We start from the raw sequence: 27,644 nt of genomic DNA, 5'->3' as shown, positions 1-27,644 counted from the left end.
CTGATAGACAGTGAAAAATTAAATTATCTTCATCAACTGAGCATGATGCCATACTAGAATCAGTCCACAGTATTCCAGCCTGCAGAGAATTAGGCCTCTGCTCCAAGATTACACCTCCTGAGAGCAGCCCTGACTGGGGGTTAAGCCAGAACTCCTGGTTGTTGTGGTGAGGAGAGGTCTGGGTGTGTTGGTTGATGGTCAGAGCAGTGGTGAGTATAACAAAAGGGTGGATGAGCCTAGTAAGTGTGATAGAAGGGGGCATGGTAGAGACACATGGTTTTCAGTACAAGAAGACCTACTGATTACTCTGTGCCGTTTCTGCTTAGCGCTGTGCAGTCCCAAGTGATGTACACATTCCAGTACTGACAGCATATCACACATTCACACACAGAATTCTCTGACTACAGTATTACATCCCTAGTGTATATATATTTTAGGGCACAGTAATAAAAACACATCATGAATTCCTATACATTCTTGCCTTCCAAATTTAGAGTTGCATAGTATTAACAACACTCCAAAAGTAATGTTCAGTACTCTAAACCTTACTAGGTGACTGGTATGTGCAGAGAAAAATGATTGCAACCTTCGCTGAATACAGAAAGCTATGTTCCTGTATCCTCATAATCAGCATATATTTAGACCAGTATTACAGTAATGAATAGGTGGGCCTAAAGTCTAAGTCATAGTAGGTAGTGCAGTTTATTGGAGATATTGAGATCATTTCTTAATATTCAGCACTCAGAAAGTATCAAAATGTATACCAAATGTCCAAATATGGGTGTTGTAATTAATGTCTGTATATATTAGAGGGTGATTGTTTGCATTTGGGCATCAATGAAAATTTTAATTTATGTCATGGAAAGTGGGCATCCAAAGTTGGTGTATATATTGCGAAATTTATGGGATGGTCAAGATTTTATGTAGGGAAAACTGAAAGATGTGCGCGAAAACATATATATGGACATTTGTATGACATCAACAATAAACATTTTAATAATTAATGATCCAAAAGAGAAGCACAGGAGCAAACCAAGGCTGACAACAAAAATCAACATAAATCCAGCAGTCACTGAGGCTTATTCAAGCAGCAGAAATAAATGCTAGTTCAAACAATGACTGAATCTGTGCCAAAGACAAGTAAAATCCAAGCTGTTTTATTGGTAAGCACTTTCACCCTGTAAGGGCTTTGTCAAACCATAAGAAACAAACACTGAATAAAATAAAGTCACATTTTATAAGGAAATAGGGCTGACATCACTTCCTGTTCCTGATTAAAACTTTTCAGTATGCAAAAATAATACGTCTGTAAAAAATGCATATAGAAAACTATATATATATATATATATATATATATATATATATATATATATATATATAAACAATATATATATATATATAAAAATATATATATATAAATATACATCTGTATATAAAAGCAAATATGTTAGGGGAGGGGATATATGCAATTACACTGAAACACTGGAATTAAAATGGATTATCAGACTTAGAGCAGACCGGAGACCAGGTTTGAATGACAAAATTCTGTTGAAACCTGTTCTTAAGAATAGGAGACTGACTGTGAGATAAACATACATATTTTAGAATGTTAATAAATGTTTTATATTTGCCTTTGTATACAGATGTACATTTTTTATATATATATTGTTTATATATATAGTTTTTTGTATACATTTTTTATAGACATATTATTTTTGCATACTGAAAAGTTTTAATCAGGAACAGGAAGTGATGTCAGCCTTATTTCCTTATAAAATGTTACTTGATTTTATTTAGTGTTTGTTTCTTATGGTTTGACAAAGCCCTTACAGGGTGAAAGTGCTTACTAATAAAACAGCTTGGATTTTACTTGTCTTTGGCACAGATTCAGTCATTGTTTTAACTAGCATTTATTTCTGCTGCTTGAATAAGCTTCAGTGACTGCTGGATTTATGCTAATTTTTGTTGTCAGCCTTTGTTTGCTCCTGTGCTTCTCTTTTGGATCATTTATTTATTTTATTAGTAACAGGAACATTTGGACCGTGATAACACTTACTCTAATAGTATATTTTAATAATTAAACACGTTTTCTAGTACAGTCAATGTTTAGTCTTTAAATCTGAAGTCTAGAACGTTAGGAAAAATTTATGAGGAATTGATTTGGGAAGCCTGACTGCAATATAATGAGATGTTATTGGCAGTTTAAGTTAAAAGCCTCAGCAGCCCCTGGCTTGAATGGCATTACATCTATTATTCCCCTTCATAAGATAAGAGAAGGCAAACATTAATATGCTACCTAACAAGTGCTAATATATTTGGATGTGTTTTTATTAACAGTACTGGTTTTCATTACATGTCTGTATGTATATAGGTTATGTTGATATATATAATTTTTTCTGCTTTTTTTTTTTAATTCTTCTAAAGGTTGTGGCATTTTTAATTATTTAAATTATATTAACATTAATTGAATAAGTTTTTTGATTGGTTGTTTGTAATGAGTTTTAGTATAAAGACATGTAAATTGCAGGGGGTTTTGTTCTGATGAAGTCTCCATGACAGGGACAAAAGCACTTAACTTTTTAATTAAAATGTTATTGTGCATGCTTTTGTCAGACTTTATTTTTGGAGACAACACCAATATCCAATGGTTCCTGCACCAAGCATTCTTTTCTGGGTTACAAGTTTTATTTGAATGCTGGTTTCCATTTATTTTGTGGTCATTTGGTTGTATTCTTCTGAGGCAGGTGCCATGGATACCTTGGATTCATTCATTGGTTCTCCCACAGCTAAAAATAGCTGTTCATTTCATAATGTGGCAGAGGAATGGCCCAACAAGAAAGGGGAGTTAACCTAGTTAGTTGAACTCCTCTCTCAGGTGCTTTCACAAGATATAACTTCCAACTTAGGCTCCTCAATCCATTTTAATAAAATGGAAATGTTAGCAAGCCATAAGAATATATCTGCATATGCTTCTGATTTGGGGCATTTGGTATCTATGCAGAATGGTATGGGCCAGTAGTTATAGGTTATGGTTTCAGATGTATGAATTAAATGGAGTTGCAATGTGGATTTTAACAATGTGCGGCAGTACGTGGCCGAGATACTTCCTGATGGTGACAGTACTCCTCAGCGCCCCTCTACCACTAAAGGAGCAAGATCTATTAATGGAAGTAGTTTATTTAATTCTACCCATAGTTTTATTAATAAGCAGTGTGACTTGGGTGACAGTGACAATGGTGGACAAACACTACAACTCTGAGAGGCAAGAATTTTGACTTTGGCACCAAACAGTTGGCTACTAATTTTAATAAAGAATCCAATGTGTACCATTTTGATTTAAAGGAGTTGATTTGACATTTAGAGAAGCATTTGGCCAGAATGAAAACCCTGCAATTGGATAATTCTTATTTAAGGCATTGTATTAATATTAAAGTTGTTCCACAGGGATTATGTGTTTGCAATATTCCTTTTTGTTTACAAAGTAATAGTAGTTTATATCCTGACTTTATGAGCATGTGCAATCAACATGGCTTTGAACTGATGATTAAGCACAACAACTTAAAAATTGCTATGTTGATGGAAAAATTGAACAGTTTAAATACTAGGATACAAGATATGATTTTTGATCAGTACAGGATGTTTTAGAATGATATTTTAAAGAATGTAAATAAAATATGTAATGAGAATTTGAAAAGAAAACATAAGAAAGTATCAAGGGATGTTTTACAATACAGGAATAAGGTAACTTATCCAGTGAAAAGTTTGCCTGCCAATAATAATGGGGGTGGGTGGGGGTGGGGTAATACCATGGGCTGAGGTAAGGATAGTTCAACAGTATGTGATGAAAATGATATATAAGGGAAATACATTTTGTTGATAAGCTACATTATCATTTGGATTCAGATTATGTTTTGACTGATGAATAGGATTTTCCCTCTCTTCTCAGGTCAGAACAACTAGTGAGTTGCTCCAAATACACAATACATCCTGGTCCAGGGTTAGCTTCCAGTCAGGCTCATCATTAGTTCCAATATATGAACAAAAAGATGGGGAGGAAGTGGAGACATTAACTGTACACCAGGAGAGTGAGGGAATATTGTTTTGACATGATAGATACATTTTCAATAACTCTAGTCATGTTATTACAAAGGTGCATTTTTGTTTATTTCAGAAAGGTTTCCAATTTATGTTCTACAAACGCTGGGATATGTTGGACACCACCATGGAATTAAAGTTATATACTAGGAAGCTGAACTTAGGAGATTTTTTGTGACAACAACAATTTAGTAAAAACAGTGTTACCAACTCTGGCTATGATTAAAAAAAAAAAAGAAGTATATTTAATTCATCCTTACATTCACTAATTCGTGCTTTTGCCTAAGCAGTTTTGAATGATTAACATGTCTTAGAAAAACATTCTAAAATGCAGGCTTTTGGCTACAATATGTCTGCACAGAAAAGGAAAATTATGTATGAACTATTCAATGATGACAACTTCAGAATTCTCAAACCAGATAATGTGGGGCACAATTTTATTTAACACTTCCAATTATTCTAACATACTGACGAGCATTCTTTTAGATTTTGGTACTCATTTACCTGTCTTTAAGAATCAATTGAACGTTGCTTATCAACACCTATATTTAATATTAGAAGATTTGGTTTTGAATAGCAAATTGGATATGAACATCTACAGTTTTTTAAAGGTTCCAAAACCTACTATATTTGGCAAACCAAAAGTGCATAAGGATTCAATGATTCCGCCTTTCACCCTGTTGTACCTGCACAGGGTTCTAAAACTTACCATTTAGCCACTCTGATTGACAGGTGGTTACAAGCAATTTGTGAGAGAACCCCACATTTACTTAAGGGTAATCTTAAGGAAAAGTTATGGAAAAGTAATTTGTGTTTTTTGATTATTGATATAGTTGATTTGTTTTCCTCTATTCCCCATGACAAAGGCACTGAATTATTCCATGACAGCCTTTTGGATTATAATATTTTACCTGCTGATAAGATTTCTGTAATTAGGGAATTGATTACTTTAGTGTTAGACAATAATTATATTTATTTCGGGGGAAAATTGCACAAAGAAATTAAAGGGCTGCCTATGGTCATTGCATGTGCACCCATGTATGCCAATTTGGCATTGGTTTAATGGGAAAAGTAATTTGTTTTTCAAATGTGAATTTTTAAGTATATTAAACTGTATTTATGGTTTTTAGATGACATTTTTATTCCTTGGGATGGTCTGGAAGATATAATAGCACAATATTTTTTATCCAATTTAAACAACACCACAGACTTTTTAAGGTATATCTCAAGTTTTAGTAATTCATATTAATTACTGGATACTTTAATTTCCCACATTAATGATAGCTTCAAGTCACAAATTTACAGGAAGCCAACTTTTAGTAATTCATATTTACACTATAAGAGTGCACACCCTATGCTTAAAAAAATAACCTGGTTAAGGGACAATGTATTTGAGCTATTAGAATGATGTCAGTGTATAATAACATGGTCAGAAAACTGGAAGGGATTAAAAATATGTTTGTTACCAGGGGCTACCCCAAAAAACTGGTGAGATATATTTGTTAATAGGTTAAGAATGGAAGAGGCACTAAATATAAACCCCTACTGGATACTGGTTTGATAAATATGACATGTATTGGTACATCCAATAGTGAGGGTACATTTGAATGGGCTATGATAGTTCAATCTAATTCAGGCATGAAACATTATGACCAAAAATTGGAATATATTTAAGGCCAGCCCCATGGTAAACAAAGTTTTAGGTGATTCTCTGAGCTTTGTCTACAAGACATCCCATAATTTTAAGGGGATATTCAAATCAGCACAAAACAGAATGATGAATTCATACTCAAAGGTCAAAAAACTGGGTGTGTCTAAATGTGGGTGTTGTAATCAATGTCTGTCTATATTGGAGGGTAATAGTTTGCATTTAGACATTGATGAAAATTTTTATGTCATGGAAAGTGTGCATCCAAAGGTGTGGTATACATTGCAAAATGTATGGTATATTCAAGTTTTTACATAGGCAAAACTGAAAGATGGCTGCAAAAATGCATATACAGACAATTGTATGACATCAACAATAAAACATTTTAATAATGCCTTATTTAAACACTTTTCTAGTAGTAGTCAATGTGTATTCTTTACATTTGCTAGTCTAGAACATGTTAGGAAAAATTTATGAAGAAGTGATTGGGAAACTAAACTGAATTATAGTGAGATGTTACCGGCAGTTTAAGTTAAAAGCCTCAGTAGCCCGTGGCTTGAATGACATCTATTATTCTCCTACATAAGATAAGAGAAGGCAAACTTTAATATGCTACCTAACACGTACTGTTATATATTTGACTGTGTTTTTATTAACAGTACTGGTTTTCATTACATGTCTGTGTGTATTTAGGTTAATTTGATATATATACATATATATATATATATATATATATATATATATATATATATATATATATATATATATATGTGTGTGTGTGTGTGTGTGTGTATATACATATATATATATATATATATATATATATATATATATATATATATATATATATATATATATATGTGTGTGTGTGTGTGTGTATATTTGTAAATCACAGAAATATATATATATATATATATATATATATATATATATATATATATATATATATATATATATATATATACTCTGCTGTTTTTTTAACTCTTCTAAAGGTTGTGGCATTTTAAATTGTTTAAATTGTATTGCTTAACATTGATTTAGTTTTCTGGTTATTTGTGATGAGTTTTAGTATAGAGGCATGTAAATTGAAGGGGGTTTTGTTCTGATGAAGTCCCTGTTAAAGGGATGAAAGTGCTAAACTTTTATATTAAAATGTTATTGTTTAAGCCTTTGTCAGGCTTTATTTTTGGAGACAAAACCAATATCCAACAGTTCCTGCAGTGATCATTTTTTTCTGGGTTACAGGTTTTATTTGAATGCCAGTTTCCATTTATTTTGTGGTCATTTAATACATTTGTTATTTTTTGCCACGTATGCCATTTTTTTATAAATCAAACATGTATTTCATATATGCATGCATATATCTCTCATCCTATATCTAGATATATATTTTATATCTATCTACACATAGACACACACACACACACACACACACACACACACACACACACACACACACACACAATCTTTCCATTTAAAAAAAACTGTTAAGATAACACTATTACAAGAATATAAATGTGTGTAATTGACAGATTACAATTGGTTAGGTATGAGCAAAAAGGTCTTTTATTCTGAATAACCATTCTTGTATTTCAGGACCTCTGTCTCAGGGTTATACAAATTTCTGAAAATTATGGCACCTATAGCATAATTCTACTGCTTGTAATTTCAACACTGTACTATGATGCCAGTGTATAATATGCCTGGTCATGTTTACTATTTGACATAATTATGTATGTGCCTTATGTTTTCTTATGATGTTCTGTTTTACAATGCAACATATTACTTGCTTAGCTATATTGTTATGTCTATGTAATCTTTGCTGTCTTTTTCCCATTTTTGAAATTGGTAGTGGCTGAAAAGGGCCTTGCACTAACCCACCCACACTGTTTATAGACAAACAATAACTAATCAAACAATTCCATTACATTTTCTGAAACATGTGGACATTTCAAATTCAAAAACAATCTCAAGTTTGAGTAGTCAGAAAAAAGACACTGCACTACCATAAATCATCTTTTCCTTGCTTGCAGATACCTTGGTAATGCACATGGGTGTGCTTCCAAGAAATCACTATTATTTCCAGAAACTGGGAACAAGTTTTTGCCCCTAGTGCCAGTCCTGTTGTACTATAAACCAGAGACACCATGCAAAAAGATCAGCACATGTATGATCCTGCACAACATGATAAGAACTAGGCATGTTGGCTTTCCAATCTGGGTGGAGGAGACCTACTTTAAGAACCAGAGACAATTGAAACTAACAGAACATGGGGCAAAAAGCAGGACAGCAATAAAGACCTAGAAGAAGAAGATCAACAGAGAGAGAGAGAGAGGCAGAGAGAGAGACAGAGAAGCTATCATTTGGCCATGCATAATTAATAAGCAAGGTGTAGCACAACACTGTGTGCCATGACATGACATAGATACTCCAAGTACAAAGAGAAAAAAAATGTCCTGAATGGGGCAGTTAAATGGCAATGCCAAATCCACATTGACAAGTACATGTTCTTATAACTTGTGGCATCAGACATTGACTCTGTTTGTAATATTTAAGTGTTACCACAGCAGACATGGCAGTCATTTGTACAGGCATCTGGTGACATGCAGAACACCACAGCACAGAACATGCAGGCAGAACCAGGGGTGCACCATAAGACATGCATGTTTGCATCATCATGTGCTACCGACACCTAGGATGAGACCTAAAATTGACACCAGGTGCTGCAGTCCTCCATTCTAAACCATGAACACTAGCAGTGAGAGCATTTTCACATGGGGAGACAGGTATTGGCAAACAAGGTCAATGTGTCTGATAAAGTACAACCATCTAGGTGATCTTCATGGTGTGACACACTGGAAACCAAAGCTGCAAGGCTACTGACCGCAGCTTGCACATTTATCCCATTACTGGAAGCTACTGTTAACCACTGCACACAATGACCATGGTCAGACACACATAGGCTTGCTGTATCCATATCAGTCATGTTTTGCATGTGCAAAGTTACAAATAACACATGCTAATGTAGTTAGTAGCCATTGTTGTCAACTGTTATCTGTGTTTAATCTGAGATCACATGCATGCAGTTGATCATCATCCTCTCCACAACAAGTAAATTGTCAGCATAATTTCTTTCAGCACTATTTCCTACATGAAAAGGATATGTGACACACCATGATGGGCCCTAGTTACATTGCCATAGGACTATGTGTTCCACTGCTGTAGGCACTCCAGAACAGTATATGTACAGATAATGGCAGAGCAGAAATCCTGCACATATCCTGGTCTCCATGGTCATCACTACCCTCATTTCCCACCTACTCTGCTGTTGCTACCTGCCTTTCTGTTTCTGTTTGGCCCTTTTACCTAAAGGGAGAGAGGACTGTGGTGGCTGCCATCATGTGTTTTTTCCTCACTGGAAGTACTGCTCACAGACTCCTTTTGCAGGCTTGTTCTCTCCAACTCATGTGGGCTAAAATGTTTGGCCATTCCTCACTTATCAGATGTGATTACAGTGTATCTGACAGAGCTGTATCTTGTATCTCTGCTGTTATGCCCAGGATGTTGGTAACATTATCATCATTGTAAGTCACCCTTACTGGTTAAGGGAGAAGTCCAAAGTCTCATCCACCTGCCCAAGTGTTGAGCATCCCTGTGGTTAGTATTACTGGCTGACTTCAGCACTATTGGTGCTCTGATGCAAACAGTACAAAGGAAATATGATGTGCATGTAAGTATATGAGAGCTATATGCCTCACACTCACATAGAGAGGCAACAAGCTGCACTAAAAGTCAGTTGCTGGACTGAATACATAGTGTACAAATCCAGAGGGCCCTGCAAAGCATGCATAACTGTATATAAAATTGTGCATGCTGATATATACTCCAGGCATGTGTTGTTGTTTGACAGCATGCATGCAGATGCAGCATACATGGCCTTGGATTGTCAGATGCCTCTGTAGGTACATTCCATCCTGATGGAAATATACACGTCAGCAATGTTAAAATAATTTACATGGTGGTTCCATCACCTTTCAGCCACCTTACAAATCCATACCAACTATTACAAAACACATCTATAAAGAAATATTAAAGTCCACCTTAACAATCAGAAACACATAATCATTGAAGCTGCCTACATCCCCTCTTCCCTTTAAAATGCCCAGACTACCAAAAACAGCTATTTAACATCTACTTTTAACCAAGAAACTATACTGCTCAATAACTTTAAATTAGATTGGACCTCTAACTAACCTAACTCTACACTGCATAATATTAACTACTTTCATTTCACTCAGCTGATCCAACAACCAACCAAATTTAACAAAGTAGTCAAAAAATATCCATTCCGACTGCATAGCCTCAACCAACCCAGAAAAAAATTAAGCTAGCCAGCACACTCCCAGACTTTCTTAGCAATCATCACCCCACCTACATCAACATAGAATACCACAAGCCCCCCTAACCTCCTATACTTCAACTCTGTGAGAAACTTAACCAATTTTGATAAATCTGTATTTACTGATGCACTTAAACAATGTGACTGGCAACCCCTCGAATACCTGCTTCTAGATGAAGCTGTTTGTCACTTCAATAATGCCTTCTTAACCATACTAAACCAACAATCCCCCTGTGAGACATAAAAGAGTGAAAATAAATTCTGCTCTAAGGCTAACCCATCAAACTAAACAACTTATGAGAGACAGAGACAATGCTTGGAAACAATGGCACAAAACATGGACCAAATACTACTTAGATGCATATTCATGCCTCAGAAACCACACAAAGGCACACGTATATTATGAGAAAAAGAACTTCTTCTCCACAAACCAGTCCACACATACAAAAAACCTTAAAATATGTTCACAAAATGTAAACGACCTCCTAAAACCAGGCAGAAAATCCACCCCAAATCCATTCCCATCTGAAACCAGCAAGGACAAGTGTAGACAAATTCAGTAAACACGTATGCAGTACCATACTTAGCTCAAACAACAATAACCTATACCCACCCCTTCTAATCCCCCCTGCAGAACATAGCACCACATTCCAACTCAACCTAACAACTATCCAGATATCGTACAAAATGCATTAAAACAATGAAACCCACAATATCAGCTCCCAACAACCTGACAACAGAATACAGCAGTACAGCCACTGATACCATTTGATACCCTGTAGCTATCCTAATTAACAAATCCATTATACAAAAATACATCCCAGGATATAAAGTGTTTGTTGAATTTGCCTGAAAAAGTGGCATATCCACCAAACTGTCAAATTATCACCCTATAACAGTTCTTCCCCTCTTCAAAGTACTTGAAAAATGCATACATCAGCAACTCTTAGCCTTTCTACGTGATAACTAATTAATGTCTCCTACCCAACATGGCTTTTGACCCCAACCACAGCATCTGAAGTGTCCTACTACATTTCCTAGATACCATTAATCAAAGTAAAAACTCAGGTAATTTTGTTTCTGCCTTTTTCCAGGACTTGTCAAAAACCTTCAACATGTTCTCACATCAACTACTCTTTCAAAGACTAAATTTTATAGGCCTCACAATTCCTTCAACTAGCTGTTTCACCAGCTACCTAAACAACCACACTCAGTCTGTAAAATACATACATACATACATACAAATGTTTCAAGCATGGGCATTAAAGCCCTCCTAGCTTGTCAATATGCCAAAACACTTGTTCCCATAATAAATGTAAAGGCTGTTCTTAAAAATATCTAAATTAGTACTTGCTTTAATGCAATTTGGTAGTCTGTTCCAAGCATCAGCTACTCTGTCAGAGAACCAATTAGTACACTTCTCATTCCTATAGAATCTTCTATATAGGTTATCTGACAATTCTCTAGTACGTTTTGATAATCCCAAACATTCCCAGAGGTAGTTGTCCCTAAATGCCTTATATACCTGAATAAGATCTCCTCTTAAATATCTGTAAGAGACACTGTGCAAGTTCAGATATTTTAGTCTTCCATAATAACTTAGATTTTCACATCCATGGATGCCCTTAGTATATTTCCTCTGTACTCTTTCCAGTTTATTCATGCTTGTTTTCCTATAAGGTTTCCATATTGTTATTCCGCACTCAAGTTTGGATCTAATGTAACTAACAAACAATGGCTTCATTATGTTTGATTTCCCAGACTTTATAAATAATTTTAGACAACCCATAGTTCTATAACTATTATTAGCCAATTGGTTGATATGATTAGAAAAACTCATAGATGAATCTTCCCATATACCCAAGTCCTTAAATGAGTCTACAGTTTCAATCACTGTGTGCTGTATTAAACATTCACCTTTCAGTTTATGTCTCCCAAATCTCACATGTTTAGTTTTTGATGTATTTATCAACATATTATTCTCCTGTGCCCAAATGGTCAATTTAGTAAAATTATTTTGCAGACATGCCTTATCTGTAACACTTGTAATTAGTTTACCCAATTTCAGGTCATCAGCATACAGACTATACAACACCTCAGATGAAAAAGTAAGGTATGAACGATACAATCTAAACAAGTAAGGGCCTAGTACAGAGCCCCGTGGGGCACCTTGACTGTAACCAAGATTTCACCTGTCCAGTTGGTGTGTGACACTTGCCATGTCCTATTTGTAAGCCATGTTGCTATCCATCTTATCAACAGTACATCAATACCTATTTGTACTAATTATATTGATCAGTGTTTTGTGCATGACCCTGTCAAATGCTGAAGATAAATCTATATAAATTACATCACAACACAATTTTTCATTCATAGCTGTTATTATATTGTTATAGAACATCATGTTACAGGTGGCAATAGATCTATTTTCAACATATGCATGCTGATATATGGTTGCATGTCCCAATTTATCCATTTCTGACAATAACTTATCCAGTACTACCTTCTCCATTATTTTTCCACAGCATGAAAGTAGACTTAACGGTCTATATGATTCTGGGTTTGCCCTACTCCCCTTTCCCTTAAAGACAGGTTTAATAAGTGCATGTCTCCAATCTTGAGGAATTGTCCCATATTTATACGACCTAGTGAATAATAGATGTAATGGCAGTGTAGGTTCTTGCTTAAGTGTTCTCAGGTCATTGTTACTTATTCCGTCTCCTCCCTACGCTTTGTTTGGATCCAGTTTGCATAGTTCTTTTTCAATATAATCTAATTTGATTCTAGTATCTGGGGTTACCTGGATGTCACTAGGACAAATTACCACCCCTTTTCTGGAGCCAAACTGTTTTGCATAAGATTTTGTAAATATATCTATAATCCGTTGTGTCTGAGAATAAATTTTAGAATCTGCACACAGTTTATCAATTTGTGTATCTTTACTCCTTCCACATCTTATGTATCTATAAAAGGGTTTCCTATTATGCTCAATATCTTTATATAAATGTTCTTCAAATTTGTCTTGATCTTGTCTAACACTATGCTTGATCTGCTTGTTCAGCTCATTTATTTCAGTTTTCAAAGTTGTAGTTCGACCTCTCTTCCATTTGTTATATTTTTTGTCTCTCACCTTAATCAGGTATCTTGTTCTTATGGAAATATACCCCCCTGATGTTGCGTGCCTAGATCCTGATGTTAAACATTTTTTTGACTTTTTGCACTCAAACAATTTCTCTTTTAAAACTTTCCACATTCCATCTGCAGTTTTTTTCCACTGAACACCTCACTCCAGTTAGTTTTATATAGTAACAGTTTTGCTTCCCTATAATCTGTAATTAACCTTCTATGCATTGGCTTAGATTTCAGTTTGTCAGAATTATCTAGCAACAAATTAACCTTTATGACCCCATGATCACTGCACATCAGTGGTGGTAAAACTTGACTTGAAGTCACAGTAATTTCTTTGGGAACACAAACAATATCTAGTATATTCTGTTTGGTAGGTTTTTTTACAATCTGTAGCATTTGTTGTTCCTGAATATACTCTGTGAATAATTTCTTTACTAACATTGTTGAATCAATATTATTCCAGTCTGTTTCTGGTAAATTTAAGTCCCCAGCTAATATTAATCTTCCCTCCTGTGTTTCATGTAAGAAATGTATGAATTCCTCTAGGTCATCTGCACTTGACTTGGGTGGTCTGTACACTCCAACAATTGTTACATGTTCCAGGATTGTCTTTATTGTCACAGTTACACAGTCTATAGTATTGGTATTATCACTGAACACGTAATAATCACAAGTCTCATAGCTGTCTTTAATCCCTATCATAGCACCTTCGCCTGATTTTTTTGTTAGAATGTCTATTACAGTAAAAATATTTATACTCTGACAGAACTGGTTTCCAGTCATTGTTCTTTAACCATGTTTCACAAACTATAACAACATCAATCTTGTGTGAACATAGCAAATTTTCTAATAAAAAAAATGTTATTATTAATGCTCCTAGCATTAACAACCATCAGAGATGCATCAAATATTGCTATCTGTGAACTGTTACATTTTTGACCTGGCAAAAATCCTGGCTAGTATTTGTCAAATATTGCAAAATATCTGCTGCAAAAATTCTCTTCCCTGATCTAGACAAATGCACACCATCCTGTTTGAACATGTGTGCCCCAAAAAAGGCTTGGATGCTCTACACATTTACATTTTTTAAAACAGGACATTTTTTCCATGTAGGAGTTTATCCAAAAAATTGTTTCATTCACAGTAACCTGACTATCCTTTCTATAGGTGATTTGTGAAAAATATGTCCTAACACCAGTACAAGCTATACTATCTAGGGGGGCTGTCAGTTCCCAACTAACAGTCAGAGAATCTTTTTGGTGACATTTGTACCAACATAAATAAAAACAGATCCATACTTCCTTACATTAAGGCATTCCAAGGCTTGTTTCACATCTTCAATGTTTGCTCCTGGCAAGCATAACACTACTCAGTGTTCATTATCATCTCTGCAAATATACATATCAGTTCCTCTAAATGGAAGGTCTCCCACTCCACCTCCCTTCCAATCACTACAAGAGTCCCTCAAGGCTCCATACTTGAGCCAATACTTTTCAATATCTTCATTAATGACATACACAAGGAATCAAAACTCGCTACCATAATACGATATGCTGATGATTCAACTTTAGTTTGCTCAGCCTCAAATCATCCCACATTAGAAACATCACATAGGAAGCTTTCACCTCTATTTAAAACTGATTAAATAAATCTTAATTGCTTTTAATCCCAACAAAACCAAACTAATCATGTTCCTTCCCAAAAACATAAATCAAAACAACACTGACCTTAACATTATCTCCTCAAAGAACACAAAAATTGAAAATGTCAGCAACACAAAATTATTGGGAGTTGTCATGATAAGTTAAAATTTGATCTGTACATTGACACTGCAGTCAAAAAACACATTGCAAACTAGGCTATCTTTACAGAGCAAAGCACCTGCTATGTGATCATAGCAAACAGAAAATAGCTGCTACTTCCTTTTTCCTTCCTACTCTCCTATATGCCTCAACAATATTCACAAACCTCAATCCTTCCTCCAAACACAAGACTAGAAAACACCTGCAATGAAATTTCAGCAAATTCACCTGCAGCACCCCAAACCACTCCCACCACTTCACTGTGCTCAAAACCCTCAACTGGCTTAAACTTCAGTACATTACCTTCTCGTAGCTACTCACAGGACACAAAATACTTCTCCATCCACTTAAAAAACCTCACTGTCAAATCTCATACAATGGCATGCACCAAATAGAGCCCTAAGACCCTCTGAGCTTAAACTGTTGCTAATAAATGAAATAATTATTGCAGTAACTCTCTTTTCTGCCTCAATCTCCTTGGCATGGAATAAACTTTCAGACCAAATTATGCTTTTAAATAATCTACAACAATTCAAATATATCCCAAAAATATCACCTGGCAACTATTAAACTACACAATTGTTCCACACCTACAATTCAAAGTATATAATCCTACTTCTGTCTACTGTGGAAACTATACAAGTGTATCAATGTAGTACTTCTGATTTTACTTACACTATCTTGAAAACATGCATTTCCTTAACCTGATATGCGTTGTAAACAATGTTTGTTGACCGTTTGCTTTGAAATACTTTGTAAATAATAATAGGATCATAAATTAGTACTAAGCTAACTGCCCTTGTGAGCCATTTTAAGCCTAGCCAATTATCCCTTGAGAGACTCAAACCCTGCACCTTGTGTGTGTGTTTGTAAAACATTAACATTATTAACACCCTCCCAACCCGACAGTTAATGTTTAACTGTTTTTCTTTTGAATTGTCAAAAATGTACTCCAATCTTTATTTTGGAGCTTTTTACCCCAGGTGTACACTGAAAATAGGCATTTAAGTTCCCAGATGGACTTTCCCAGTAAAACAAAAGGAATAAACAAATTATGCATATAAATGTACACAACCACATGCCAACATATGAAGCTTAATTTGTAAGTGCATGACACCTATTCTACAATGGGGGGTCCCTATCAACAATACTGCCACCAGACAACTGATATTTGGAGCTGGAACTCATATATGGCCACACAAGAAGACCAAACTTTCTTCAATGGCATGTCTTGCAGCCTCAGTATCCCTAGTTTGTTCTTCTGTGTCATGACATGTATCTAACACACAAATGGCAAGGCTGCACTTTGCATCCATGGACACCAATCATGTGCAGTTACTAAATAATGTCCTCCTAGAGAAGGCTTCATATATCCATGGCTCCCACCCTCACCTTTCCTATTGAGCCCATGCCCTCAAAAAGTACTTCATTTTCATATGTCTAAACGTATCCTGCCAAATATTACAGCTGCTAGAACCTGAAAAATAGAGTGATTGCACCTGCTAATTATATATGCCAGACTGATGTTTAACAGATGTTTCAATTTCGGACAGGAGGAGAAAACACATGTATGTGACATGGAATCAAAATAAAAGCTATAAACACCCAAGTCAAGGAGTGCACATCTGGAAATTGTGATCCACTCATTTCCAAAATATCAACATACTTATGCACCCTGCAGTATCCATTAGCTATTCAGTCATAAGATAATGTATCATAGATATGCCTCAGTGCATACACACTGTCAATATACTTATCCTGGCTTATTTTGTACATCTATGCCCCTGTGCACAAATCCTAAACTACAGTTATGTTTAGTATTTCAGTTCTAGAGACTGCTGTGCTGTCTTTTAGCTTCACAAATGTATATATAAATATATAGTAGGTATTATGCACAACTGACAGCCTGCTGGTCTCTAGACATCTACAGCTCAACCAGTAACAAACAGCTGCCAGGGTAGGATATATTTTAATATTTAGTAATGCATACACATAGTCCATGTAAATTTACACTTACTCACTACTAAATCTAGGTTTGTAGGTAAATACTAGGATATCTGTCCTTGCAGACTATTTTAACCCTACACAACTTCCCTTTCTGTCCTCAAAATAACCTATCCCATTTGGTTACAGGTTAGTCTTACCCATCCCATGGTCAATAATTATATATCCCTATTAAGAATAACTGCAATTATACCATAGATAATTTGAGGGGACCCATGCATGGGATAAAGCATTTAGATGCTGCCTCTGTCCATTAGTAGTACAGGGGACAGTCCTGGGGTGAATTTTGTTTCCCATCCATAGATCTAAGTTGCACTTGAAAATGGACTGGGATGAACTTTGACTTATGTGGGTGGGAAGTCTGTTCTACAGCAACAGTATCCTTTGTGAAATATACCAATCATTCTAACCTTTCTGTTGATGTTGCAGAAGAGGTTTAGATCCGTAGTATGAGTATTTCTGATGGCATTTGACTTGCAGTCTGTAGGATACCAAGTATAATGACAGGGCTTTGTCATAGTTTTTTATGTTTTTTTTTTTTTTTTTTTTATAGTAACAGAATCGATTTTGACTTAAATGGAGCCTTAGTCAGAACACAGATACAGCTGAAATTATTTTATTACATTATTAACGAGCTTCATTTTCATTGAATCTTATGGAATCACATTATCCGAGTTTGGGGCAGGTAGTCTCAACTTTATAGTGCTATACATAGCTGAAATGTGTTTTGGCAACATAACATTACAAAAAAGATATGTAGTGGAGACAAAGGGATATTGACAGTGGCTATGAGATGCAGCTTGATGTGAACGCTCATCTCATGCTTCATGGTATGTCTATTTATTGCAAATGCCATAGCTCCTGCATTTTATTCTGGTTTTGTGAACCATTGTTCCCAAAGGATGATACTACTTAAGAGTGCACGACATCCATTTATTATTGTTTGTAATGCAAGCACAACCCAGTTAATGGTGGTTAATATGTACTACTGTGCGACAAGCAAGAGACTGGGATACACTCTCCCTACTGTTGTTGTGTGAGCATCACCTGTTTGACTACATAAAGGGCTGTTTCATCATAGAGGGGTTCAGGAGGATCTATATATTGACTGACAGTGGATAGAGATTACGCATTCTAAGATGGAAGTGTATCCCTGTTTTGATGACACTTAATGAAGAGACCAAGATGACCTGCTGTGCTAGTGTGATCAGGGTGGAGATACCTCAGCACCAGGTTTCAATAAGGTTACCATATATATATCTATATATCTATATATCTATATATATATATATATATATATATATATATATATATATATATATATATATATATATATGAGTGACTGGTTTTCCACACCTGAAGTCAACCCCTTGTTGGTCAGATCCAACCATAAGCTAATCACCCTAGATATTCGCATCCCGCCCCCACCCACCATTAAGGAAACCATGGTAAAAAATGTCTCCAAAGCCAACTTCATGCTTCTTAAGAAAGAAGTCGCGAACTTCATGACACCCATGCAGATGGACAATACAGTTACGACTGCTGAATCCTCCACAAATGCACTCACGAGTGCATGGATTGTGCTATCCCAAACAGAACCAAGATGCTATCTTCCAAAAAAAGGAAGCCAATTTGGTGGTCCCCTGCCATAAACAAACTCTACAACAGAAGGAAGAAACTGTTGCAAAAATGAGTAAAATCCCATGAGTGGAGGAGCTCCCTGGTCAGCCTCAGTAAGAAGCTGAGATCCCGTATAAGATCCTCCAAATCTAGCTACGAAAACAAAATCACCACTGATTCTAAGGGTGACCACAAAGCATTCTATAGCTATGTCAAGAATCTCAATGGCAACACCCAGATCTGCTCTGAGTTACAGCACAATGACATGAAAATTACAGAACCAACTGATATTGCCAACATCTTGGCAGATAGGTTCAGTGCTAACTTTACCCCCCTCTCACCCTCTAAAGGGCCCATATCTATGAAGGAAGAATGCAGAGTCCCTGTAATCAAGTCTAGCTGGTAAAAGCTGCACTCTCTTAAACCAAAAACACAGCATCCATGGGACCAGACAACATCCCAGGCTGCGTTTTACACGATCTTCAGAAAGAACTGGCTCTCCACCTAAGCATCATGTTCAATCATAGTCTCACATCAGGCTTTTTGTCCACTGAATGGCGCACAGCAACAGTTATCCCACTCCATATAGGGGGTGCCACCACTGATCCTGGGAACTATCGCCCTATTAGCCTGATGAGCCTGATCTGCAAAGCCATGGAATGTATCATCATGGAACTCTTAAACAAAGACATTGATAACCTCCAAACTCTGGACCCCACCCAGTTCGGGTTTGTGAAAGGCAGATCATGCCTTTTGAACCTGCTCGACTTCTTTGAGGCAGTCACCAAAGCCGTAGACGAGGGTATGGTGGTTCATACAGCCTATCTTGACCTGGCCAAGGATTTCGACAGCATGTCCCATTCTGGAATTATAGCTAAACTCACTAAACTAGGTATAAATCCCTATGTCACAAGATGGGTTGCCAAGTGGCTCACTGACAGAACCCACACTGTAAAAGTTGCAGACTCCAAATCAGACTTCAAACCAGTGACAAGTGGAGTACCACAGGGTTCAGTCCTGGGACCTCTCCTATCTGGTATCTACTTCTCTGAAGTACAGGTTAACACAGAAGGCCTCTGGCTAATGAAGTTCGCAGATGACTGTAAACTAGGAGCCATAGTCAAGTCCCAAATGATGTGGACATCCCACAGAAGGGCCTTACTGAGACAGATAAATGGTGTCAGAGGCATGGCCTTATGCTCAATGCTAAAAACTGCATTGTCATCCCGCTTGGTAAAAACTCTGTACTCATGAACTACCACATAAACGGTAATCTAGTTACTACCAAATGTGTGATAAGAGACCTTGGGACCCAGGTGGACAGTAGTCTCTCCTTTGATAATCACATCACCACAGTAGACAGGATATCCTTCTATCTGGCACACCTCATCACAAAAGGGTTCTCATCCAGGAAAAAAAGAGGTAATTGTTCCCCTCTACTTGGCACTCATTAGACCCATTATAGAGTACAATGCCCCTTTTGGAATGTACCTCCGAAGAAATCTGCAGCAGCTGGAAAGACCACAGAAGTACCTCACAAAGAGAATTATTGGCCTCAAACAGATGCCCTAGGCTGACCATCTCAAAAAACTCTAGCTTTACTCTGCAGCATATCACCTACTCTGAGAAGATCTCTGCCTAACATACAAAGCTATGTTAAACCCAGCACTGTTGTACATGCTACACCTAAAGAAATCCCAATCCCTCTGAGCTACATGCTCTAGGGACCTAAACCTTGTCACCACAATAAACAGGACATGCTGGAGGGATAGATTCCTGTCCCACAGACTTCCTACACTCAGGAACAAGTTACCCATCTATGTCAAGCAAAGTTTCTCATTAGCACTCTTCAAGAAAAATCTTGATGAGTGGATGGGAAATAGGAAATACACCCCGGGGATCACTTCTGTGACTCTGCTCGACAGGAGCAAAGGAAATTAACTTTCTAGGGTGGCGTAAGCCAGGGAACCTTGTTGGCTAGGCTTACGTAGACCCTTGGGCCGATAGCCTAGTAAATATCTTTGAACCTATGAACCTACACACACACACACACACACACACACACATATATATATATATATTTTTTTTTTTTCATTATTTTACAGTCTAATTTCCCATATCTCTCTATTCAAGTTGCATTATTTATACTGCACCACTGCTTGCATTGCAGTGGATTTCTATGCCATTTTCAGATCATTCTGTTCTGTCTTTTACTATGCTGCTGTGTATGGTGTGCACTTAGTTCTCTCCCTGGCTCTGTGTTTGGGAGGACCTGATCGTTGGAAAGTATAAATGTAGAAAATCAGAAAAGTGTACCTTCTGCATATAGGGCATTGCATAACACTATATATCAATTGCTAATTTTGTAAATTTGTTTAGCCTGGTGTAATGGCTATCTTGGATTAAGCAGTGATTACCCTACCTGAGGATTAGACTAATTGCTGCTGGTCCTGGATAGCCTGGAGCACTTAGACTTCAAATTTCTCTTGTGTTTCATTTGTTCTTTTGTTTTCTGATTTAATACTTACTCAGCAGAGCTGCACAGAGTTCAGTGTTGGGGTAGTTGTATTTACATAGTGGGCGGTGCATACAAATAAGTTCTCTCTCAGACTACTGAAAGTGTACCTTCTTACAACTCCTTTCAGTTAATAAACTATCTCTGATCTGTCTTAAAAAGCTTGTGCTGACTTGTGTTATTCTCCTTTTAGCTGTATGGACCACCACAGTTCATGCAGTAGCACTGCTTTTCTGCATGACCCTACACTGAACACATTACCCACAGAACAAACATATCTCCTGTAATATGTCCTCAGCCCCTTTTTACATAGACCATCCTTATAGCACATAGAGTCCTAAGGCAGTATAAGAACTGCTACATGCTCAGTGACAATGAACTCCTATTTTATCTCATAGCACTGCACTGTGAAAGCTGTAAATACTTAAACTTGAGGCATTCCTCTGCTAGTCATGGGGCATGCAGTTAACAAAACACTGTCCTACTACCAACCGTACCTATGCAATATACAAATGCTGTTACCAAAAAACAGACTAAACCCACAACTCTACCTCCCACATGCTACCTGCCATAACAGTGCATAACCAACATACAGCATGCTCTGGTGCTATAGAAATCACCGCTACAAAAAAGGCTCAATGAATTAGTATGCAGAAACCCTTAATGCAGCAAGACCAAACTATTAATTCTGGAAATATCTTGCTCATAGGTGACTGAATAGTTGGACACTCAGATACTCCATTCACCAGACCGAAAAAAAGACAAAGTGACATCTGCCTCTCATGTGTCAGAATCCACAGTGTTACTAGGGTTTTCAAGTCCATTCAGTCAAGTTACACATATGATTCTGGTCATTGTGCATGTGGGTGTGAGTGACTTGAGACTGGTCTCTTTGGATCATATGAAGATGGAAAGGGAGTGAGGCTAATATTGAGCAGTATCTTAATATCAGTAAGACAGAGTATAGGCAAACAGAAAGGGGAGGGGATAAGGAAGTATTAAGTGAACGACTAGCTCTTGTAGGATTTTAGTTTAGACTAAAACAGACACGGTGAGTGGGGTCAATGGGAATGAGTGTGGCCAACTAGAAAGGAGAGGAGCTATGCTCAAAACCACAAAACTGTAACTTTAATTAAATATGCTGCCCTGGGTGCCAAACCATCATTATGAGAATCCAGTCAAGACAAAATGAAGTGTAGAAGAAAAAAATATTTCAATGCATTGGCTGCATGACAGCTTACTTAATATCTAGATGGAAACAAAAAGATTGTGAGGCATGAACAAATAAATTACTTTTTAAATGCATTACTGGAAAGCCAGTCAAAATCAAGTATAAGAAAAACAAGCAGCACTCAACTTAAACCACTTATCCTTGCACTGCAGTTCTAATTATAATTTATATTCAGCTTTATTAAAGTACCAAGTAACATGCTGAAAGTAGCAATCTCTGTGATACACCCACTTGTAAAAATGTTTCTTATCCAAAAAAGACCTCCTGCCTGACAACAACTATATACTTGTTTCATGGAGAAAACTTGATCAAAGTAAAAAATGAAAAGCAAACAAGAAACAAGCTCAACATACATTGCTTAAAGGATTACTGCACAGGTTATGGACCATGCACGATAGACTGGCATTCTGTTTAGTTTGGAGGTAAAGCCTGCAAAGATGACTGCAAGTCTCCAACAAATATAATGGGCTTCTTAAAATAATGTAATTCTGTCCTTTATTACAAATACTGTCATATGCATTTCAATACACAAGGCTTATACGTTATCTAGTTATGTAAGTATTCTCTGCATGGCAACAACAGAAAGGCTTTCAATGTTGGCAATTCTTTAACAGTATGCTTATTAAAACTTACTTGCATCTTACAATCTCAGACAAGCTTACCTGATGGTCATTAAAGCATTGCTACTTAAACACAACCAGCAGGCACTTTATGAATAATAATAAGCATAAATCAACAGTATAAAAATATGACAGAAACCAGAACATTCTGCAAAATCAAGGACAGATGAAAAGCCATGTGTCTGCCTTGGATGGGAGGATACTCTGCACATTTACACTGCATAACTGCTCCTTGCCTTGCTTGGACACATCCAGAGTCACTACATGGGGGAGTGGGGTGCAACAAGTATGTCACAATTTGAAATGTCTCTGGCTGACTGTGATGGCCCTGACACATTTCTCATACCTCTCAACCTCAGAGCAAGAAATCTGGACAAAGCCATACATAGAAGTGGGACAAAGGCCCAAAAATAAGGACAATTTTTAAATATTGCTCTTATAAACTTAGAAAGATAATAGAATAGTAGGTCTTGCATTAGTATGAATTTTCTGAAGGGTATGAAATCTGGAACTGAAATGTCTGTCATTATTTTCTAACTTCAGTCTTTAATGATTTGCCACTAATTTGTCAAAAAACACAGTTTTATGAAAAATGGACCAGAAATGTGATGCGAATATATAAAATAGCCACACAATACAGCTGGGAACCTGTCAAAGAAGGGACACTTTTTAATATTAGTACTGCTAACTTGAGCAGCTGACAAAATAAAAGAATCTACATGCATTTCTGAAATAAAAGTAATCTATAACTCTGATTATTACAGTTATTTATTACTTGTAAACCCTCCGTGTTTTCTTCCAAAATTGCCATTTTGTGGAGGGATTACTAGGGGAAGAGCAACATTTTGAGCCAAAATCGGGGACAGTTGAGAGGTTTGGATATGCCTAATTCTATAAAGCAGTGTATTTGCACATACCTCTCAACCTGTGAATGCAGGAAATCTGGACTAGGCCAAATATATTAGGGGAACATATAAACAGTACTAAAAATTGCTCTTGTATAAACTGAGACAGTTGATAGAATAACAGGTCTTGCTTTACCATGCATTTTTCTGAAGGTTATGAAGTCTGAAACTCAGTGTCTGTCATTATTTATTAACTTCATTCATAAATGATTTGCCAGAAAACCACAAATTTTATGAGGAACAAAACAAAAATAAGAAGCAAAAATCTATTTATTCTGCAGAAATCTGGACAGTTGAGAGGTATATTTCAGCCGGGGCTGTCTTTGAGTTTGCTGCCCTTCCCCCCTCACAAAATCATGGTTGAATAGAGCCTCCCCCTTGCAGACATTCCAATGAACCATTACTTGTCTATTTCACCCCATTTACCATAAACACTATTGTGCGTACTGCTTTACTTCTGTGATGATTTGGACTTCATTTGAAAGTTTTATTTTGCATTTTACAGTGCAAACACTAAACAAAGCAATGCAGTCTCACAATGAAAATAGACTTAGCGTTAAAACTTCTCTGCCCTTGAAACTCACATTCATTGAAACCCACATTCAAAGAAAATGCATTTTGCCAGTGGCAGATAAAGATTAACTTTGGGTTTGGGCTGTTTTCAAATCACAGACCCCTTGCACACGAAACATACACATGCTCTTTCATACACCTTCCTTATTGTATTAAATGATATTCCTTGTACAATACAGTACAGTTTTAGAGGGCATTTTAAATTTATTGTTTTGAAATGTTTCCAGTAAACAATGAAACAAAATGCATGCACCAGTAATGACAAAACTGCCAAATTCAGAACATTTCCATCATAACAGTCTACTCAGACTTCTACAGTCCACCAGTATCAGTACATATGCGCAATCTCTGAAGAAGTAAAAGTCATCTAAATAACTCCACATTAAAGAGATCTGTAACTAATGAAGAGGTTGCTGCTAGCAAACAACTTTATATTTCATTGTTTCATATACAAATAAAGTGCCTGTTGCCCTTGAGGAATAAATTGCCTATCTTACACTAAAAAATAATAAGCTAGTAATATTGCAATAGGGAATGGATGGCAAACTGATAACAAGTTCATAGTTACTAGGTATCTTTGCCAAAAAGGAGTGCAGCATCCACCCCCTTTGCAACACAGTACAGTATTCAGCAATATATCTATCTACTGTGGGAGTAGAACCCACAGCCTTCTGCATCAAAAGCAAGTTCACTACCTGTTGTGCTATTAACAATGCAAGCAGACTCAGCATAAGCAGCACTAAACTTTTGCTCACATGCAACTCTCAGCTCCTTGTAAAATCTACTCACTCAGCTATATCTCTGAACTTTGCAGCACAAGAAATCTGGAAAAAGCCAACATTTACTGGGGGGGGGGGGGGTACAAAAGCCCAAAAACCAGGGACACATTTTAAACATTGCTTGTATAATGTTGGAAAGTTGCTAGAATAAAATGCAGTGTTACTACCATACATTTCACTGTCAAGTCTTGAACCAAGGGCCCTGTGCAAAACAGTCTGAGCAACATACCACTATGCCAAATCAGCTGTCTTGTGAAAGAGAGGAAGACTGAAACTTAAATAACTACCATTTAGTGAATTCAGTTCTCACCATAGCTGTCAACCTCTTAGCACAAAACACCTGAACAAAGCCAGTAATGGGGGAAAATACAGCCACCAAACATATTCAATGAATTCAGTTCTCACCATAGCTCTCAACCTCTTAGCAAAAAACACCTGGACAAAGCCAGTAATGCGGGAATACAGCCCCCAAACATATTCACTGAATTCAGTTCTTATAACAGCTCTCAACCTTAGCACAAAAACCTGGATAAAGCCAATAATGGGGGAATACAGTCCCCAAAATAGGGACAAAGTTCAAATATCCATCTTATAAACTTAGAAAATTGCTAGAATACAAGCTTTTGTGTTACCGTGTACTTTCTAAAGAATATGAAGTCTGAAATTGAAATGCTTGTCATTTTTATTTAGCATTTTTTAACCAGGAAAGTCTGACTTGGAACAAAAGCCAATCTTCAGCAGAGGCCTAGGGAGAAACACTCCAGACAGACACGTCTTTGTAAGATGGGAGGACAACAAAGAAAACCCACACAAACACAAGGAGAACATACAGACTCCACACAGAAGGCATCCCAGCCAAGAATCAAACCAGAGAACCTGCAGCTGTCAGGCAACAATGCTACCACTGCACTACTGACTACACCAATGCACTACTGACTTTGCAAGGACACATACAGAAACCACAGATTTTATGAGGAACAGAACAAGTATGAGGGAAAAATCTGCAATTTTGTTTTACAAATGGTGTGGGTAGGGAATTCAGGTGCTTGCCAGCTAGGTACAGGGTTTAAGCCTGTGGTCTACCCACCACCATATAGCACTTGGGACATTGCACACACACCTTTTTTTTTGGTTCCCTGGCACCATTTCATTTCAGTTCCCTGGCTCCTCCAGTCCCCATGAGTCCATCTACAGTCCCGAGCAGGCTCCGGTAACAGTTTCCCCGTGAGAGCATCCACTCCCCCTGCAAGAGCAGGCTCCAGCCTGCGGATGTTGTATTCCGGAGGTCTTCTGTTCTGTGAGGTCATCACAACTTCTGGATTGCAGGGCAGAGATGGCCTTTCCTCCTATCCGGACTGCTGACAAAGCAGTCTGGAGTTCCCAATCTGCGAAACTCACATGAGTGAGTTTCGGGAAAGTTCCCAACCTAAATCACGCATGCGCGAGTCATTCCGGGACTCTTTTTTATTTGTTTTCTTTCCATTTTTTTTTTATTTTATTTTCCATTTTTTTGTGTTTTGTTTTGTTTCCACAGCTGGGGGGAGCTGCAGTCCTGCAGTCCTACAGTACGAGCCGCCCCTGAGTGGAGGTTAGAAAAGACTGGGAAGATAGAATGGAAATGAAATTTACAAAGGAACAATGGGAAGGCATCTGTGTGGTTCCCAGGTATGCAACAAAGTTCAGAAAGTTTAGGATTTTTGCTTGGAAGTATTTGCACAGGAATTTTTATATGCCAAACATATTTTACAGAATTTTTCCTAAGGTAGACAACAAATGCTGGAGCTGGAATGGAAGAGAGAGAACTGTTTAGGAACATGTTCTTTGGAAATGTATGAATTGACATATTTTAAAAATTCTATACAAATACTTTGTCAGAAATTATGGAGAAGCAAATCATTGCAACTAAAGAAATTATTTTCTTGAGCTGGAAAATAGGATCTGAATTACCTATATGCAGTAAGGCCTTATTAAGATTAATGCTATTGGCTACCAAGAAAACAATTACTAGAAATTGGAAATCAAAATATAAAGCAATTGTAAGTGCAGTACTGAATACTGTAAAGGACATGAGACTTGGAGGTGGGGTCTTCAGAAATGGGAAAGGACAAATTATGCAGAAATAAGGAGAATTTGTGGGAGCAATATATGCAAAATAATGTCCTGCTGGAGGAGTGATGTTTAAGGGAAGGCAGAACTTTAATAACTTATATAGTACTGGAGTGAATGACAATTTTTGAAAAAAAAATATACATATATATATATATATATATATATATATATATATATATATATATATATACAGTGGAAAAATGTTAATTTCCCAT

The 27,644-nt window shown here is 36.7% G+C and overlaps 1 protein-coding gene across 2 annotated transcripts in view; it reads right to left on the bottom strand.

The window, feature by feature from the left end:
• Positions 1–27,644, bottom strand: part of RAB3C (RAB3C, member RAS oncogene family) — a 1,959,298-nt gene that overhangs the window by 421,416 nt on the left and 1,510,238 nt on the right. The gene's annotated exons all lie outside the window — the stretch shown is intronic.

This window comes from Protopterus annectens, chromosome 2.part2 (genome assembly GCF_019279795.1).
Source record: "Protopterus annectens isolate FY-2018-M chromosome 2.part2, PAN1.0, whole genome shotgun sequence".
Lineage (NCBI taxonomy): Eukaryota > Metazoa > Chordata > Ceratodontiformes > Protopteridae > Protopterus > Protopterus annectens.
This window is presented reverse-complemented; position numbering and strand designations above follow the sequence as displayed.